Genomic DNA, 20909 nt, shown 5'->3' with positions numbered 1-20909 from the left:
TTACCCAAACAGCTGGCTAAGAATTAGACAAGTCCTTCTACAATTAGAAGGGGCAATTAAGCATCAATAGATATGTTATATTGCCTATGCAAAACAATGGGAAGCTTATGTGCTCCCCACAAAGCATAATCCGACTTCTGTTCTATTGTAGGAGGGACCAAAGGGGTACCATGCATATCCTTAAATAATCCATGCAGATGCTAAAACAGTGGGTTGCTATTAGAAAACTGGCATCAGGGCCCCCATCCGAAGGTCAACATCTATACAGCTCATTAAATATAGAGAGGTTGAGCTGGTTCCTGAATACAGCCTTCATCCCTATTTTCTAGTCTCTTTGGTTTGGGGAGGTACTCTGTAGGCTACTGAAAAAGAATCATGGAAACCAATACAGTCACAAAACATTTGACCAACACTCTGTCCTGCATGTTAGATGTGCTGGGGTAATAATGGTGCAGAACTTGTGGAAGTGGTCAAGCACTGTCTGATTAATAAGAATCTGCTATACTCATAGCTTGGTGCCTTGTCCAGTGGTCATCAAAGAAGCTTCCTCCAGCATCAGATGGGAGTGACTAAGAGACACACAGTATACAATATGCAGATAAAGAGTGTAATTTGAGGTCTTAATTGGATCTCTCCTATACAGCAGTGGAGGAGAAAAGATTGTAAGAATCAGAGGGGATGGAGAGTATCATGAGAATACAGCCCACTGAATCAACTAAGCAGGCCTCATATGGACTCACAGAAACTGAAACAGCAAGTACATCTCCTTCATGGTTCTGCACCATGTCATTTGCCTATGTTTTGGCTGCTTTCTTGGTGTTTTTGTGGGACTCCTAGCATTAGGACAAAGTTGTTTCGAACAGTGTTGCCTGCTCTTGGGACACTTATCCTTCTATTGGGTTACCTTATCTTACTGTATTTTGTTTTGTTTGTTTGGTTGTCTCTTGGAGGTTCTTTTCTGAAGTTCGGCAAAATGGGTGTGGATCTAGGGGAGTTGGGTGCTGGGGATTTTGGAGGAGGGTATGTAAAGTAATCTGTGGTTAGAATGTGTTGTATGAGATTCTATTTTAAATTAAAAGCAATGAGTATTTGTACACTATTCAGTAGAATTAAGCCCAATGATCTCATGGTGAACATTACAAAAGGATGAGATTAAGGAACAATTGGGTTGGCTTACCACTAGGTAAAAGTCTACTTCATTGACAGGTTAAATATTATCTTGTTGATGAATCAATAAATCAATGAAATATAGCATGTTGATTCTGCAGCCACATGGCCACATGATCAAAACTCTGTGCAGTAAAAAGAGTCTCCATGGATCCAGTCACATTCCTGGTACTCAGCCTCTCCTGTCTTCTTCTCCTCTCACTCTGGAGACAGAGCTCTGAGAGAGGGAAGCTCCCTCCTGGACCCACTCCTCTCCCACTTACTGGCAATTTCTTCCAGATAGATGTGAAGAATATCCAGCAGTCCTTTACCAAAGTAAGTATGCATTATGCTCTTCTCAAACTTTGAAAATGGATATAAATCAAATGTTTTCAACGAAATAATGAAGGCAATATTGTTAAAAATGATCATATAGTCAAAACTTAGGAAAAGTTTTTTATTTCTTCTGGGTTTTTCTTTTTTGCCTCTTTCCTGGTCAAGAATTCAGTAATGAGCAATATGTTTCATGTAGAAGAATGTCTAGGTCATTGTATTTTATAATATAAATCACAAGATTCCAAAAGTTCTATATCCTTCTATATCCTTCACATCCTTGTTTTATAATTGTTTTCCATTGTTTTTGCCTAAAGGTCAAGATTTAGGAATCAATAGTCAGAATTTCAGAAACTGTTACTGGGATAAACCCTGATACTAGACTCTGAAGAACTAAATGATTTAAATAAATACTTATGAGCATGGGCTCACACACAAAATGAAATACATATACTGTGTGACCAATATATGTAGGAGTACCCAAAATCTGTTTTCATTTTATACAAACATATTCTGTGGAAGAGAACACTGTATAATAAATATGTTTATTCTACCCATGTTGGATGCTCAAGTTCATCTTCTATGTGTTCACTCTCATTTTTTGTAACTATAGAGGGGAACTGGATATGAGCATTTGTGGTGACCTCACAAAAATTTCTATTCTTTATCATAGGGCTCACTAGTTTTCCACAGGAGGAGTTTCACAGCCTATCCTACAGATGCCATTCAACTATTGATGTTGATTTCATATTGGAATGAGCATGAGAATGATTATAAATTGTTCATGCATCTAATAATGAATAATCAGAGTGTCAATTTTGAGTTTTTATTCACCTTCATTTTATTTGTGAAATGAGACAAAGAGATCTGGCAAATGTTTTAATTTATTTAGTTTCATAGTCATCTATGGTTCAACTACCTGGGTATTTGCCTAGGCTACTGTAAGAAACATAAGTGATAATCACCATAATGATAGATAGCAGAAATTTTTGCTACTGACTTTGCCTGCATAAAAACATTAACATACAATAAAGTCAGCCTCAATGAGGTTGACTATATGGAGAATGAGGTGACATTATTTTTGTGCTAATATTTACCTTTTCTTTCCTGTTTCCAGCTCTCAAAAGTCTACGGCCCTGTGTTCACTCTGTATTTTGGCCAACAGCCCACTGTAGTGCTGCATGGGTATGAAGCAGTGAAGGAAGCTCTGATTGACCATGGGGAGGAGTTTTCTGGAAGATGAAGGAGCCCAGCTCTTGATAAAATGTTTAATGGCCTTGGTAAGTGTGCATGTACTGATGTGTGTGATAGGGAGTGTCCATAGTGAGCCTGAGGATGGAAAACAAAATCTGTACTTGCTCCTCAGACACACACAGGTTGGGACTCTATGGCTACCCCTAATCAGCTCTCTCTTCTATCTCTGACATCTACCCTCTACTTTTTCCATTTGTTCAGGAATTCTTTTTAGCAATGGAAGCAGATGGAAAGATGTGAGGCCCTTTTCCCTCATCACCCTACAGAATTTGGGCATGGGAAAAAGGAGCCTTGAGCACCGTGTTCAAGAGGAAGCACAGTGCTTTGTGGAGGAACTGAGGAAAATCAATGGTAAGTACAGGTTTATAATCTTTTGCAGCAGCTCGTTGGTGGCACACGTCTTTAATCCCAGCACTCAGGAGGAAGTGGTAGGCAGATCTCTTTGAGTTCAAGACCACCCTGGTCTCCAGAGCAACTGCCAGAATAGGCTCCAAAGCTACACAGAGAAACCCTGACTCGAAATACCAAATAATAATAATGTAATTTTTGCATCTTGGTCTGGTAAAACAGCTCTCATCCTGTGGGTTTTCAACTGTTAGGCAGTGGATTGACCCTTTCACAGTGGTCACCTAAGACCATTGAAAAACACGAATATTTACGATATGATTCTTAACAGTAGCAAAATTTCAGTTAGGAATTAGCAATGAAAATAAATTTATGTTTGGGGATCACCACAACATGAAGAACCATTTTAAAGGGTAAAAGCATTAAGAAAGTTGAGAATTACTGGTCTTATATGATTGTGTAGGTCACATTGTTCCTAAAGTATTCAAAACTTTCTTTTATTTATAATGAGACCTCATACTAACTCTCCATTGCATTTTGGAGCTATGCATTCTCCTTAACACAAGTGTAGATTCCCTATTGCACATCATCTAACCAGATACTAATAATGGTGACAATGTTGTCAAGTATATTAAGCAACCTAAATTACATGATATTGATGTTCAGTTTTTTTAACTGCATTTCTCTCCATTGCTTCATTTCTATATCCTTGATTTCTTCAGGGATCATTTTCACAGTCCTTCATAACAGTAATGTAATGTATGATCTTAATTTCTTAGCTAAGTGTAATAGAATTTTCACCAATTATTGTATTGCTTTTTATAACATGATTTCACAATTTTTCATTATTTTTTCTTACAAACCACTTAGTGTTTAGATTCATATCTTATACCAAACCACATTTCAACATGAATACTCAAAATTTACTCACTTAGAAATTTATCCTATGATTCATATAACTAAACAAGAAATGTTTTCATTGTCTCTCTAGTAGTTCCCTACATGTCTTAGTTTTGCATATTATTTTCACATTTCCTCTTTTGTGTTAGAAAATTGATGACTATTCCTTTGGTAATACATTGAATGTCACTTACCTGGTAAGTTTTGTAATGAGAATTATCTTCATTAGTTCTAAATCTTGTGGCTCTCCTGGAGCTCATTCTGTAGACCAGGCTGGCCTTGCACTCAGAAAGCCACCTATCTCTGCTTCACAAGAGCTGTAGCTAAAGACATGCACTTACACCCAGTGCAAAATATTTATTGCTTAAGGAACAAAATTAATTGGTTGAAACATGCACATGAGAAAAGAAAAGTCTTCATTGGTTTCCTCATTTATTTTCCCCACCTGGGATGGATATTAAAAATAAAGGCTGTCACATCATTTAGTTTTGTAGGCAGATCTTACTTTTTCTTCCATATACCAATGATGTATATTGCTTTTCATATTGTTCTTCTTATTCCTGAATGTAACTATAGCATTGTCATTTTTGTTCTCTTTACTAGAACACTGCATGCTGTTTACTAGTATTCGTTAAAAAGAAAAATTCCAGATCTCTACCATTTAATTTCATCCTCAGTTCTATATGATCTATAGACATAGCAAGCAAAAGTAACTGAGCTATGATCATTAGAACATTAGGTTTATAAAAGTCTTTTGAACAAAATAGCATTTGCAGCTCAGATTACCGTGCATAAGCAACACAGTAGACATGATCTTCCATTACTTAACCACCAAGAAGGCCAATTCAAGATTAAGGTTAAGTTTATTATTGATTCTTCATTAGATGAGTATTGGCTGTTAAGATTACTAATTAAGACACTGCTTAAAACTTATAAAATACTTTACCTGCTAACAAAGGCAAAGTGTCCTCTCTGTGTATTTTAATGGCTTACCCTGTGACCCCACCTTCATCCTGGCATGTGCTCCCTGCAATGTCATCTGCTCCGTTGTTCTCCAAAAATCGTTTTGATTATAAAGATAAGCATTTTCTTAACTTGGTGAAAATTGTGGAAGAGAACACCGAGATTCTGAGCTCCCCATGGATACAGGTGAAGTCAATTTCCTTTCCTCCTGAGAACACATGTATGGTCTTTCTTTCTTATGAGTCAAACTCAATATGGACCAAGCAGAGAGCTGAGAAGACACCACAGTTCTGGCCCATAACATATAACATAATTTGTCCATAACAAATTATGGAATAATTATCTGGGGGAAGAGCTAAGTCATTTGCTATAAAAGTAGAAAGATATGAGGGAAAATGTTAGAATGGCTCGAGCCTGATACCTTCCTATACATTGGCTTTTAGCATTGACTTCCACAGAACTCTTTGTATAGAATACTGTATTTACTTCTAGATGGTTGACCAGTCATTCATAAGACATTCTTCTACTAAGTAAATTTATTGGCTTTTTTTCAACAATTACATTCATCTTTATCATATGAAAATGTAGGAATATTTTAGTTAAAACATACTATTCTCTTACAAGAGGAAAAACATTTGTGGTGATGACAATTGCCAGGAAACACTGAGTAGCTTCAGTGGTTTGATGCATCAGCTGGGGTCCTAGTTGACAGAGTGACGGGTAGAAATGACAAGATGAATGGTTTGATGGTGCTTATGACTGGAAAAGCTCCACAGAGTTTTCCAGTGCTGAATTGGCATCTCCTGGACATTGCAATAGAAGTTATTGTGATATATGTGTATATATAATCTTATTTTATGAATTTAATATTTATCATCAGTGAGTATGCCTGGAAAAAATTGTCTGAATCACTTGCATACCCTACATATGCACACAGTCCCTGAGGGGTATTGTGTCTAACTGATTTCAAGGCATTTTTGAACCCCACCCACTTCTATATACTCTTTTTATATAAAAAGCTAGTAGAGCCGGGATTTGGTGGTACATGCATTTAATCCCAGCACTTGGAAGGCAGAGGCAGGTGGATCTATGTGAGTTCGAGGCCAGCCTAGTCTCCAGAGGGAGTGCCAGTATAGGCTCCAAAGCTACACAGAGACACCCTGTCTCAACCCCCCACCCCAAAAATACTAGTTGATAGTAACAATATCTTCAGGCTTTAGATTTCTACTGTAAATCAGGTCACCCAACCATCTTAACTACTACTGTCAGCTGACTATAAATAATCTGCTCATATATAATTTCCAACTTGCAGAAAAAATTCATATGAACCATCAATGATCTAGCATGAATGTGCTACACACCAAAAAGATTCATAAATGTGGAAAATTTACTATGGTCTTTGACAATTTAGGGAAATTTGGTTTCTCCCTCAAATCTATTAGAATAGAGAATTACTATGTATGAAAATAAACCACTTTCTCAAGGAGCAGAACATTTATATCTAAGCTCTAACCGCAAATCAGGCTTGCTGCATGCTATAAATATGTCTTAATTTTATCATTACAGTGTATTCATTTAGCAATTTTTTGCATTTTTATAGGTTTGCAATATTTTTCCTGCTCTGCTTGATTACTCTCCAGGAAGTCATAACATATTCTTTAAAAATTATACTTATCTTAAAAGTTATTTTTGGAGAAAATAAAAGAACATGCAGAATCATTGGATGTTACAAATCCCTGGGACTTCATTGATTATTACCTAATTAAAGGGAGGCAGGTAAAGTATTAATATATATTTATATACTTATATGTGTATATAGGTAATTACATTTGTATGTGCATGTATATACATGTATAAAAATGACATGTTAATTCACATTTATACACTTAATATATTGGTCAAATTTAATAGTTCATATTTATTATGTGTATGAGTAAGCCTAAAAGAAATAAAGTGAATTTTTCATTAGTGCACATTAGCCCTGTTCTTTAAAATAAGAACCAAAAAGAAAAGCTAAAACAATCTAGCAGATAATACAAAAGACAGATAATGTGAAACAAACTCCAATCTAATCACAAATCATAAACTGTTCTGTATTAACATGAGCATTGGCATCATCATATAGTGTATTGAATACTTGCAAGTCTTGTACATGAAAATTAATCTGGATGTATTTGCAATTGTAGATACTATGGCAAATTTAAAAGGCCTGAATGATGTAGAGAGAGGTGTGGAATAGGAACAAGTATGTGGATAGAAGAAAAATTATTCATTTTACCTACCAACCACAGTTCCCCCTCCCTCACCTCCTCTCGCTCCTCCCCCACCTCCCTCCAAATCACAACAATCTACTCCTCAGAAAGGGTAAGGCCTCCCATGGGGAGTCAACAAAGCCTGACACAGTCAGTTGAGACAGGACCAAGCACCCTTCCCTAGCAGGCCAAGCAAGGTATCCCACCATATGGAAAATGCCAGCTCATGTACCAGTGATAGATCATTGTCCTACTGCCAGGGGTCCCACAAACAGCGCTGGCTACAAAACTGTCACCTACATGCAGAAGGACTAGTTTGGACCCATGTTGTCTCCCCAGGCAGGATCTAGAGTTTATGAGCTACCACAAGTTTGGGTCAGCTGTCTCTGTGGATTCCACATCATAATCTTCACACACACACACACACACACACACACACACACACACACACACACACACACACACACACACCTCCAACCCGCTGCTCACATATCCCTTCTCCCTCTTTTTGACTGGACTCCCTTAACTTGGCCTGGTGCTTGGTTGTGGAGCTCTGCATCTGCTTCTACCAGTTACTAGATAAAGACTCTATGAAGACATAGTAGCCACCCATCTGATTACAGGGATGGCAGGTGAGGGACCCTCTCCATTATTGCTAGGGTCCTTAGCTGGGATCATCCTTGTGGATCCCTGAGAATTTCCCTAGAATCAGGTGTCTCTCTAGGCCCCCAATGGTTCCCTCTGTAGAGATACCTCTTTCATTGCTCTCCCACTCCATCCCTCCCCCAAATCGACCATCCAATTCCCTCATGTTCTCATCCCCATTTCCTCTCCTTTACCATCTATAAGTGGTGAATCACCAATACGTAAGCACATAGGGTATGGGTATATTTACTGGGGAAATATGTCTTACTTACAGTGCACCTAGCCAACTGGCAGGAAAGCAGAACAAGTCAATGCAACAGAGAGAAGAGAGCTTTCCCACGTGTGTCCCTGACTCTTCAGGTGCACTCACATCATCCTGTCCATGCCCTAGGGGTTGTGGTCAGGTATACCTGTAGCAGGCCACAGGAGGCTGGGTCAGGATGACCCCCTGCACCATCCCCCCAACATTCCCCCGTTTACCCAAGAGCTCTCATCTATTTGCCTTTCCCAGTGTGATCCATGTGTCCCTCTTAGGAAATTCCTTATTACCTAGCTTCTCTGGAGCTGTGGATTGTGGTCTGGCTATCCTTTGCTTTAGATCTAATATCCACCTATGAGTGAGTACATACCGTGTTTGTCATTCTGGGTCTGGGTTAACTCACTCTGAGATTTTTTTTTTCTTTCAAGTTCCATCCATTTGCCTACAAATGTCATGATGTCATTGTTTATTTACAGCTAAATAATACATCATTGTGTAAATGTACCACATTTTCTTTATCCATTCTTCAATTGAGTGGCATCTAGTTTCTTTCCATGTTCTGGCTATTACGAATAATGCTACTATAAACATATTTGAAAAAGTGTTCCTGTGCACACCCTTTGGGTATATGCCCAAGATTTGTAATGGTGGGTCTTGATGTTGACTGTTTCCCAGTTTTCTGAGAAAGTGCCACACTGATTTCCAGTGTGACTGTATAAGTCTGCACTCCTACCAGCAGTGGAGGAGTGTTCCCTTTACTCCACATTCTGTCCAACACAGGCTGTTATCTGTGTGTTTGAGCTTAGTGTTTCTGACAGATGTTAAATGATATTCATTTTGTGTAACACAAAAAATAAATGACCCACAAGACCAGATTGGAGAAACCCACAGATACATTTGAACTGAACAAGGGGAAGCTCATAGACCCCAGAGTGATATTTGGTAAACCAGCATAGGACCAATCCAGACCCCCTAAATGAGGATGCCAGTTTGGAGGTCTGGTTAATCTATGGGGCCTCTGGCGGTGGATCAGTATTTATCCCTAGTACATGAATGAACTTTGGGAGCCCACTCCACATAGAGAGAGGATACTCTCTCAGCCTAGACATACAGGAGAGGGTCTATGCCCTGTTCCAAATGATATGACAGACTTTGAAGATGCCTCATGGAAGGCTTCACCCACCCTGGGGAGCAGAAAAGGGTGGGTTAGGGAAACACTGGGGGACAGGGGAGAAGGGAAGGGAGAGGGAATTGGGATTGACACATAAAACAAGATTGTTTCTATTTTAAATTTTTAAAAAAGGTTAAAATATTGACCCTGAGACTGTTGGGGTTCAGACTTCAAGCTGAAGATCAGAAAAGCAAAACAGCCAAGCCACTGGCTCTTACCTCTACTTCAGGCTAAAAGGGCTGATCCTTTTAGATTGATGCTTCTCCTCATCAATGCTGGAGAAACCATGCCTGATACTAACTACTGAAGACCTAGCTTCCATCATTAATATCTCTCTAATGCTGGGATTAATAGAATGAGCTCTGTTACTCTTTTAGATGGTTTCAATCTTGTGTAGCCCTGGGTGGCCTTGAACTCAGAGAGATCCATTTGCCTTTGTCTCCTGAGTCCTGGGATTAAAGATGTATGCCACCACTGCCTACGATTCTATGGCTAAGTAGTATGGTTGCTTTGCAATTTTAAAATCCATTGGCTTTAATAAATTATGAATAATATGTCACCACAATTCAACTGTTTGTCTAATACAAAAAAGAGAAGGCTACAACCAACCTAAGAAAAGCTATATACAATAATTACAATAAGTGGCAGGCTTTGATGAGTCCCCCCCCCCCATGGAAGGCCTCACTATCCTTGAGGAGCAGGTGGAGGGTTAATTGTGGGGTTGATATGGAGCATGGGAAGATGGGAGGGAGAGGGAACAGGGGGACTGATATGTAAAATTATTGTTCATAAATAAAAAATAAGTATAATAAGTATATATAATATATACAGGCAATAAGCACATTAATAATGTCTAGTCCATTTGCATTTGACAAATTCAGAGAAAAATCTTCACTATCTATACTATCATGGTGAGTTCAAAGTCTTATACCTAATTTATTTTCTATTATAATTTGCCTTATCAAATGATCTTTTAATGTCTTTCAACCTTTTACATTTTACATATCTTTAGTGAGTTTCTTATCTGAGTCTGGTAAACGAGGAAAACTACAACTATCTATTCTTCAACAACCTGAGGGATCTATAGTAGGTAATTACCAATACGGAGTCAGGTAGAAATATAACGGTATTTAATAGGGAAAAGCCTTACTTACAGAGCGGACCAGCCAGCCGGTGGTAGTCTGTACAGCAAGAAGCAAAGAGAAACCGAAACCGAAAACGCAGTCCCCCTACTCACTCTGACCACGCCCTCACAAGCCCTCAGGTACTCTTGTAGCCAGCCCCTAAGAAGGCGTGGCTACAGCTTCCCCTACAGGGATCTGAGAAGGAAATAATATTAACTAGGCAAACAGGAAGCACAAACAAGCATTTCCAGAAAAAAAAAATGTGAGAAATGGCAAAAACAGCTAGCTGCCTGGAGAGTTACCCAAAGTTGCTCTGTAATGTTGGGGCATCTATCTTTGGCCTATAGGTCTCACATATCTCATGGACTTTTCTGTGAAGCAGAATTTTTGAAAGACTATCCTACCTTGTCTTGGCAAGGTTTGCAGTCACTCTCTTTGTGGTCCTATTTGTCCAATTTGGACTGCATACTGTCACCAGTGAAGGCAAGGGCATGCTCTTGCCCAGTGGTTACTTTTGCCACAAAGGAAATAAACTCCATGTGGGGTTTCTTCAATGCCAATCATCTTCCCTGAAATATATTTGTGCAGCCAAGAGCAAACATGTCTCATTGTCATAAAAAAGAACCTATGTTATTAAAGGATTTTAAATGCAATATTCTGTAGATTTCTGAAGTTTTTGAAGATGACCTGTTTATACAAAATCTGTTTGACCTTGAAATCATACCTATCATATCTGTAGTGCTGGATTTGTGGATAGTTAGTGTTTAAATATGGTTTTGCATGGAATATCTTGTTTTCTCTGTGTGGGTGCTTGAAAGTTTTGCTGGGTGTAGTAGTCTGGGCTGGTATCCGTGGTCTCTTACTGTCTGCAGAACGTCTATCTAGGACCTTCTCACTTTTGGAGTTTCCATTGAGAAATCAGGTGTAATTCTGTTAGGTCTGCCTTATTATGTTATGTGGTCTTTTCTTTTGCAGCTCTTAATATTCATTCTTTATTCTGTATGCTAAGTGTTTTGAATATTATTTGGATAGGGCACATTTTTTTGTTCAGTCAATTTGGTGTTCTGTAAGCTTCTTATATTTCATAGACATGTACTTCTTCAGGTTGGGAAAGTTTTCTTCTATGATTTTCTTGAATATGTTTCCTGTGCCTTTGAGATGGACCTCTTCAACTTCCTCTATCCCTATTATTCTTAGGTTTGGTTTTTCATGGTCTTCCAGATTTTGTGTTAAGAATTTGTTGGATTTAACATTCATTTACACCAATGAATCTATTTCCTCTTTTGAATCTTCAATGCCCATTGTATTCTGTTGGGTATGCTTGCTTCTGTAGTTAAAGAACATTTACCCTGATTTTACATTTCCAGAATTCCCTCAGTTTGTATTTTTTATTGCCTCTATTTCAGTTTTCAAGTTAAGATTTGAAACAGTCTAAGGACTGTTTCTTGCACCTGTTTGATTATTTTTTTTCTCGACTTTCTTTAAGGAATTTGTTGATTTCTTCCAATCTTTTGTTAGTCTTTTCCTCCACTTCTTTAATGGAATTTTTCATTTACTCTTTAAGGGCCTCTATCAACTTCATAAAGTTATTTTTAAGGTTTTTTTCTTCTGCTTAATCTGCACTGGGATGTTCAGGTATTGCTGTTATAAAAACACTGGCTTCTGGTGGTGGTGTATTGCTCTTTATGTTGTTCGATGTGTTCTTACACTGTAGTCTATTCATCTCTTCCTCTAATTGGTCAGGTGTGGCCTGTGACTCTGATGATTGCTCTTCCAGGTACAGGCAGGGTCTTGGCTCTGGTGGTTGCTGATGTGGTGGGGGATAGTTGGGATGAGGCTTGGGATGAGACACTGGTGACAAGGGCCTAGATAGTAGGGCCTTCTGGGAGCCCAGATACTTAACTCCTCCACATGCAGGAGTCCCTCAGCTCTGGTAGTCACTTGTAACTCAAGACTTCAGAGAGTCCATGCCTCTTGTCCAACTGCAGTTTTATATCCTTAAACCAATCATTTCCCCATTGTTAAAAGACCCGCATTGAAGCCTAATAGCCACAATTCTGCTCTCTGTTCCCATAAATTCATCATTTCTAGGTTACACATAAAATTGAAATTGTGTGACAATGGTCTTCCAGTGTGTCACTTAATTTTTTTTGGCAAGGATATAACTTTACTACTTACTAAAGATGAAATCAAATTTGCATGCACAGGTGAGCACTCACTGAAACACCTTGGATTCATCATATATTTGAGTTTCAATTGGTATACACACACACACACACATACACACACACACACACACACACACACACACACACACACATATATATATATATATATATATGAAGAGCAATATTGGCAATATGTTATGCATCAATAGCAGCAACAGCTTTTCCAGGTTCTGCAGTCATTTGAACAAAATTGTAGACACATCCAGCACACTCCATTTAAAAAAAAACAAAGACAAGAACAAAAAACAAACAAACAAACAACAACACCAAAGTAAAAAACAAAATCCCCCAAAACAGCACAGTTCTGTTACTCTTGTGGTACTTGACATCATTTTTTTAAAGTATCTTCTCAATCATTATCTGGGAGGAAACCATTCTGAGCAACATCATTGAAAACAGCTCAGATAAATCATGGTCACTACTATGTATCATAAAGCAGGTCCACATATGAGTGAGTACATATCATACTTGTCTTTTTGTGATTGGGCTAACACGCTCAGAATGGTTTCTTCATGTTCCATCCATTTTCCTGCAAATTTCAAGATTCCGTTGTTTATTTCTGCTGAGTAGTACTCCGTTGTGTAAATGTACCACAATTTCTCTATCCATTCTTCAGTTGAGGGGCATCTGGACTGCTGCCTGTTTCTGGCTATTACAAATAATGCTGCTATGAACATGGTTGAACATATGTCCTTGTAATATGAATGTGCTTCTTTTGGGTATATGCCTAGGAGTGGAATTGCTGGATCATGTGGTAGACTCATTCCCATTTTCTTTTTTTTATCCATTCATTTACTTAGCTCATAAATAAAGTCATGCACAATCATGATGCAGAATACAGTATGTTCACAATGCCATGGCTAAATTAAACCAATTAACATGTTATATCACACATATTTATCATTTTGTTTTGAGAATACCTAAAGTATACTATCTCACAACTTTTAAAATATAGCATATTGTCATCAACCATATTTATCATGCTCTCAGTAGACCTCAAGACTTCAGAGAGTCCATGCCTCTTGTCCAACTGCAGTTTTATATCCTTAAACCAATCATTTCCCCATTGTTAAAAGACCCACATTGAAGCCTAATAGCCACAATTCTGCTCTCTGTTCCTATAAGTTCATCATTTCTAGGTTACACATAAAATTGAAATTGTGTGACATTGGTCTTCCAGTGTGTCACTTAATTTTTTTTTGGCAAGGATATAACTTTACTACTTGCTAAAGATGAAATCAAATTTGCATGCACACATGAGCATTCACTGAAACACCTTGGATTCATCACATGTTTGAGTTTCAATACATATATATATTGAATATATATGTATATATATATATATATATATATATATACATATGAAGAGCAATATTGGCAATATGTTATGCATCAATAGCAGCAACAGCTTTTCCAGGTTCTGCAGTCATTTGAACAAAATTGTAGACACATCCAGCACACTCCATTTAAAAAAAAACAAAGGACAAAAACAAACAAACAAAGAAACAACAACAACACCAAAGTAAAAAACAAAATCCCTGAAAACAGCACAGTTCTGTTACTGTTATGGTATTTGACACCATTTTATTTTAAATTAGCTTCTCAATCATCATCTGGAAGGAAACCATTCTGAGCAACTTGAAAACAGCTCAGATAAAGCATGGTCACTACTATGTATCATAAAGCAGGTCCACATGTGAGTGAGTACATATCATGTTTGTCTTTTTGTGATTGGGTTACCTCACTCAAAATGGTTTCTTCGAGTTCCATCTATTTTCCTGCAAATTTCAAGATTCCATTGTTTTTTTTCTGCTGAGTAGTACTCCATTGTGTAAATGTACCACAATTTCTCTATCCATTCTTTGGTTGAGGGGCATCTAGGCTGCTGCCAATTTCAAATTATTCATAGCAGCTATTACAAATAATGCTGCTATGAACATTGTTGAACATATGTCCTTTTTATATGAATGTGCTTCTTTTGGGTATATGCCTAGGAGTGGAATTGCTAGATCTTGTGGTAGACTCATTCCCATTTTCTTGAGGCCATACTGATTTCCACAGTGGCTGAGTTGGCACTCCCACCAGCAGTGGAGGAGTGTTCCTCTTTCTCTGTATCCTCTCCAGCATAAACTGTCATTGGTATTTTTGATTTAGGCATTCTGACAGGAGTAAGATGGAATCTCAGAGTTGTTTTGATTTGCATTTTCCTGATGACTAAAGATGTTGAACACTTTCTCATGTGTCTTTCAGCCATTTTAGATTCCTCTATTGAGAATTGTCTATTTAGTTCTGTACCCCACTTTTTAATTGGGTTGTTTGGTTTTGGGGGGACTAGCTTCTTGAGTTCTTTGTATATTTTGGAGATAAGCCCTCTGTCAGATGTGGGTTTGGTGAATATCTTTTCCCAGTCTATGGACTGCTGTTTTGTCTTGCTGACAGTCTCCTTTGCCTTACAGAAGCTTCTCAGTTTCAGGAGGTGCCATTTATCAATTGTTGATCTCAGTGTCTGGCTACTGGTGTAATGTTCAAGAAGGGGTCTCCTGTACAGAATAATTCAAGTGTATTTCCCACTTTGTCTTCTAATAGGTTCAGTGTAGATGGATTTATATTGAGATCTTTGAGCCATTTTGACTTAAGTTTTGTGCAAGGTGATAGGCTTGTGTCTAACTGCAGTCTTCTACATGTCTGCAACCAGTTATGCCAGCACCATTTGTTGAAGATGTTCTCTTTGTTCCATCATATAAATTTAGATGGTTTGTCAAAAATCAGGTGTTCATAGGTGTGTGGGGTAATATCAGGGCTTTCAATTCTATTCCATAGGTCTACCAGTCTATTTTTGTGCCAATACCAAGCTGTTTTCAGGACTATAGCTCTGTAATAGAGCTTAAAGTCAGGGATGGTGATGCCTCCAGAAGTTCCTTTATTGTATAGGGATATTTTGGATATCCTGGGCCTTTTTTCTCCATATCAAGTTGAGAATTGTGCTTTCAAGGTCTGTGAAGAATAGTGTTGGGATTTTGATGGGGATTGCATTGAATCTGTAGATTGCTTTTGGCAAGATTGCCATTTTTACTATGTTGATCCTACCTATCCAAGAGCATGGAAGATCTTTCCATTTTCTGGTATCTTCTTTAATTTCTTTCTTTAGAGACTCAAAATTCTTATGGTACATGTCTTTCATTTTTGGTTAGTGTTACTCCAAGGTATTTTATGTTGTTTGTGGCAATTGTAAAGGGTGATGCTTCTCTGATTTCTTTCTCCACCAATGTGTCATCTGTATAAAGTAGGGCTACAGATGTTTTGGAGTTAATCTTGTATCCTGCCACTTTGCTGAAGGTATTTATCAGCTACAGGAGTTCCCTGGTAGAGTTTTTCGGGTCACTTATGTAGACTATCATATCATCTGCAAATAGTGAGAGTTTGACTTCTTCCTTTCCAATTTGTATTCCCTTAATCTGCTTTTGTTGTCTTATTGCTCTAGCTAGAACTTCAAGGACAATATTGAAGAGGTATGGAGAGAGTGGACAGCCTTGTCTTGTACCTAATTTTAGAGGAATTGTATTGAGTTTCTCACCATTTAATTTGATGTTGGCTGTTGGCTTGCTGTATATTGCTTTTATTATGTTGAGGTATGTTCCTGTTATCCCTGATTTCTCCAGGACCTTTATCATGAAGGGGTGTTAGATTTTGTTAAAGGCTTTTTCCGAATCTAGTGAGGTGATCATGTGATTTTTTTCCTCAGTCTGTTTATATGGTGGATTACATTGATGGATTTTCCTATGTTGAACCATCCTTGCATCCCTGGGATGAAGCCTACTTGATCAGGATGAATGATTTCTCTGATGTGTTCTTGGATTCGATTTGCCAATATTTTATTGAGAATTTTTGCATCAATGTTCATGAGGGATATTGGTCTGTAGTTCTCTTTTTAGTTGTGTTTTTGTGTGGCTTGGGTATCAAGGTTATTGTGGCCTCATAAAAAGAGTTTGGTAATGACCCTTCTGCTTCTATTGTATGGAATACTTTGAGGAGAATTGGTATTAGCTGTACTTTGAATTTCTGGTGGAATTCTGCACTGAAGCCATGTGGCCCTGGGCTTTTTTTTGGTTGGGAGACTTCTAATAACTGCTTCAATTTCATTAGAGGTTATAGATCAATTGAAGTTGCTTATCTGTTCTTGATTTAATTTTGGAAAGTGAAATCTGTCCAGAAAATTGTCCATTTCCTTTAGATTTTTCAAATTTTGAGGAATATAGGTTTTCAAAGTATGACCTGAAGATTCTCTGGATTTCCTCTGTGTCTGTTGTTATGACACCATTTTCATTCCTGATTTTATTAATTTGCATGTTCACTATTTGTTGTTTGGTAACTTTGGATAAAGGTTTGTCTATCTTGTTGATTTTCTCGAAGAACCAACTTTTTGTTATATTGATTCTTTGTATTGTTCTCCTAGTTTCCATTTTATTGATTTCAGCCCTCAATTTGATTATTTCCTGGCGTCTGCTCCTCCAGGGTGTATTGGCTTCTTTGTTTTCTAAACCTTTCAGTTGTGATGTTAATTCTCTAGTGTGATTATTCTCCTGTTTCTTCATGTGGGCATTTAGACCCATGAACTTTCCTCTTAGCACTGCTTTCAGGGTATCCCATAGGTTTGGGTATGTTGTGTCTGCATTCTCATTGAATTCTAGGAAATCTTTAATTTCTTTTTTTAAATCTTCCTGGACCCACGAATTGTGCAATTGGGTGTTACTTGATTTCCATGAGTTTGTAGGTTTTCTGTAGTTCGTGTTGTTGAATTCTAATTTTAAAGCATGGTGGTCTGATAAGACACAGGGGGTTATTTCAAGTTTTTTGTACCTGTTGAGGTTTGCTATGTTGCCGAGTATGTGGCCGATTTTAGAGAAGGTTCCATGTGGTGCTGAGAAGAAGGTAAATTGTTTTGTATTTGGGTGGAATATTCTATAGATATCTGTTAAGTCCCATTGAGCCGTAACTTCTATTACATCTATTGTTTCTTTGTTAAGTTTCTGTCTGGTGTTTCTATCCAGTGGTAAGAGTGGGGTGTTGAAATCTCCCACTATAAGTGCGTGCGGTTTTATGTTGTATTTGAATTTTAGTAATGTTTCTTTTACAAATGTGGATGCTTTTGTATTTGAGGCATAAATGTTCAGAATTGAGACTTCATCCTCATGCATTTCTCCTGTGATGAGTAGGAAGTGAACTTCTTCATTTCTTTCGACTGATTTTAGTTTAAAGTCCAATTTATTGGATATTAGGATTGCTACTCCTGCTTGTTCCTGAGTCCATTTGATTGGAAGATCTTTCCCCAACCTTAATTCTTAGGTACCGTTTGTCTTTGAGGTTGAGGTGAGTTTCTTGTATGCAGCAGAAAGAAGGATTCTGTCTTATTATCCATTCTGCTAATCTGTGTCTTTTTATAGGTGAGTTGAGATCATTAATGTTGATGGATATTAATGACCATTGATTATTGTTCATTCTTGTTTGCTTTTGATTTGGTGATGGTGGTGAGATTATGTGTGAGATTCTGTCCCTTTTTCCTTTTGGCTGTTGGTAAATTGGGATTATCTATTGCCTATGTTTTCCTGGCTGTAGTTAACTTCCCTGGGTTGGAGTTTTCCTTCCAATACTTTCTCTAGGGCTGGATTGGTGGATATGTATTGTTTGAATCTGATTTTGTCATGGAATATCTTGTTTTATCCATGTATAATGATTGAAAGCTTTGGTGGGTATAGTAGTCTGAGCTGGCATCCATGGTCTCTTAGTGTCAGTACAATATCTATCCAGGATCTTCTGGCTTTCAGAGTTTCCAAGGAAAAGTCAGGTGTGATTCTGATAGGTTTGCCTTTATAGGTTACTTGACCTTTTTCCTGTGTTGCTCTTAGTATTTTCTCTTTGTTGTGTATGTTTGTTGTTTTGATTATTATGTGGCGAGGTGACCTTTTTTTTGGTTCAGTCTATTTGGTGTTCGGTAGGCTTCTTGTATTTTCATTTGTATGTCTTTCTTTAGGCTGAGAAAGTTTTCTTCTATGATTTTGTTGAATATTTTTTCTGTGCCTTTGAGTTGGATTTCTTCACCTTCTTCTATACCTATTATTCTTCAGTTTGGTCCTTTCACAGTATCCCATAGTTCCTGGATATTTTGTGTTAGGGATTTGTTGGACTTAAGACTTTTCTTTGGTTGATGAATCTATTTCTGCTAGTGTGTCTTTAACTCCTGAGATTCTCTCTTCCATCTCTTGTATTCTGTTGGTTATGCTTACATCTGTAGTTTCTGATCATTTACCCAGCTTTTCTGTTTCCAACATTGCCTCAGATTGTGCTGTCTTCATTTCAGATTTTAGGTCTTGAACTCTTTCCTTGAGAGATTGATATTTATTGACTTGAAGATTGATATCTTGTATTATTTGGTTAGTTTTTTCTTCCATTTCTTTAAGGGATTTTCTCATGTCCTCTTTGAGGTCCTCTATCATTTTCCTGAAGATGTTTTTAAGGTCAATCTCTTCTGGTTCATCTGCATTTTGATGTTGAGGTCTTACTGGTGTATGGTTCCTAGTCTCTGGTGGTGTCATATTGGGTCTTCTGGTGTTGGATGCGTTTTTACCTTGTCTACTTCTCATCCTTTCTTCTGGTGGGTGTAGCAAGAGTTTCTTGTTCTCCTGGTGGGTGTCGGACCTAGGTTCTCTTCTGGTAGATGCAAACAGATACAATACTCTGATGTCGGTCCTCTTCTCATGAATGGAGGTGTCACTGTTCCCCGGGTGTCGGCAGTGTTCGGGGGTGCAGGGTCCTGGGCCCGTGGATGGAGGCGGGCTGCTCTGGGTGTTCAGAGTTGAGAACCCGCCGCCGAACTGGGTCCGGCATGCAGGTCGCTTGTGTCAGGTGACTCTGAGAAGCAAAGACGATCCAAGACAATTGCTTTTATATCATCTAAATGTGGAATATTGACCTCTCCTACTATCAGTGTGTGAGGGTTAATGTGTGGCTTAAGCTGTAGTGATGTTCCTTTTACAAACTTTGGTGACCTTATGTTTGAAGCATACACACTAAGAATTAAAGTGTCATCTTTGTGGATTCTTTCCTCTGATGAATTTGCAGTGTCTTTCCCTATCTCTTCTGGTTAGTTTTGGTTTGAATCTATTTATTAGCTATCAAAATGGCTCCACCAGCTTGATTCTCATGTCACTTTGTTTGGAATAACTTTTCTAACCTTTTATCCTGAGGAAATGTCTATTCTTGATGTTCAGGTGAATTTCTTAGATGCAGCAAAAGTAGGGATCCTTTTTTCACATCGATTCTGTTATTCTGTTTTATTAGAGAATTGAGAACACTGATATTGAAAGATGGTAATGGCTAATGATTGTTGATTACTGTTATGTTATTGCTGGTGTCCACTGTGATGTGTGTGTGTGTGTGTGTGTGTGTGTGTGTGTGTGTGTGTGTGTGTTTACTTTTCTTCTTTTGACTTACTGATTCTGATTTTATTTTTTCCCTTTGTTGTCATAGTTGTAGTTAGCCTATTGTGGTTGGAATTTTCCTTCTAGAACCTTCTCTAGGTTTGGGTTTATAGAAAAATATTGCTTAAATTTGACTATCATGGATCACTTTATTTTATCCAGTTATGGTGATTGAAAGTTTTGCTGGATATGGTTGTCTCTGTTGGCATCTGTGATCAGCACATTTGTCCTGACTCTTGTGACTTTTGAACAGGCAGGTGTAACTCTAATAGGTCTGCCTTTGTATGTTACTTGTTTTTTTCCTCCTTGCAACTTTTAATATTCTTTGTTCTGTACTTACAGTGTTTTGATTATCATGTGCTGAGGACTTTTTTGTGGTCCATTCTATTTTGTTTTCTGTGTGTTTCTTGTACCTTTATAAGTTTTTTCCCTTGCAACTTTTAATATTCTTTGCTATGTACTTTCAGTGTTTTTTTTGCATTTTTTATTAAATTATTAATATTTTCACATGTACTTTCCCTCTCCCTCTCCCTCCCCCCACCCCCATTCCTTCTCCCCCACCTCCAACCTACCCCCCACCCCATCCACCCACCACTCCCCAGGCAGGGTAGGGCCCCCAACCAGGGCTCCACCAAGTCCACCAAATCTTCCTGTGCTGGGCCTAGGCCCCTCCCCATGTGTTCAGAGACAGAGCGAATCCCTTCAAGTGGGATGGGCAAAATGCCAGTCCACCTCCAGAGGCTTCCAGGAGTGCAGGGGCCTCCCCATTGGCATCCATGATCAGGGGGCTGGATTAGTCCTGTACTGTCCTCCC

At 38.2% G+C, this 20909-nt stretch overlaps 1 pseudogene; it reads left to right on the top strand.

Moving 5' to 3' along the window:
* Nucleotides 1-1267: 1267 nt before the first annotated feature.
* On the top strand, nucleotides 1268-19586 carry LOC100758779 (annotated as a pseudogene).
* The last annotated feature ends 1323 nt before the right edge of the window (nucleotides 19587-20909 follow it).

Source organism: Cricetulus griseus, chromosome 3 (assembly GCF_003668045.3).
Source record: "Cricetulus griseus strain 17A/GY chromosome 3, alternate assembly CriGri-PICRH-1.0, whole genome shotgun sequence".
Taxonomy (NCBI): Eukaryota; Metazoa; Chordata; class Mammalia; order Rodentia; family Cricetidae; genus Cricetulus; species Cricetulus griseus.
Note: the sequence above shows the minus strand (reverse complement) of the source record. Positions and strands in the feature narration are given on the sequence as shown.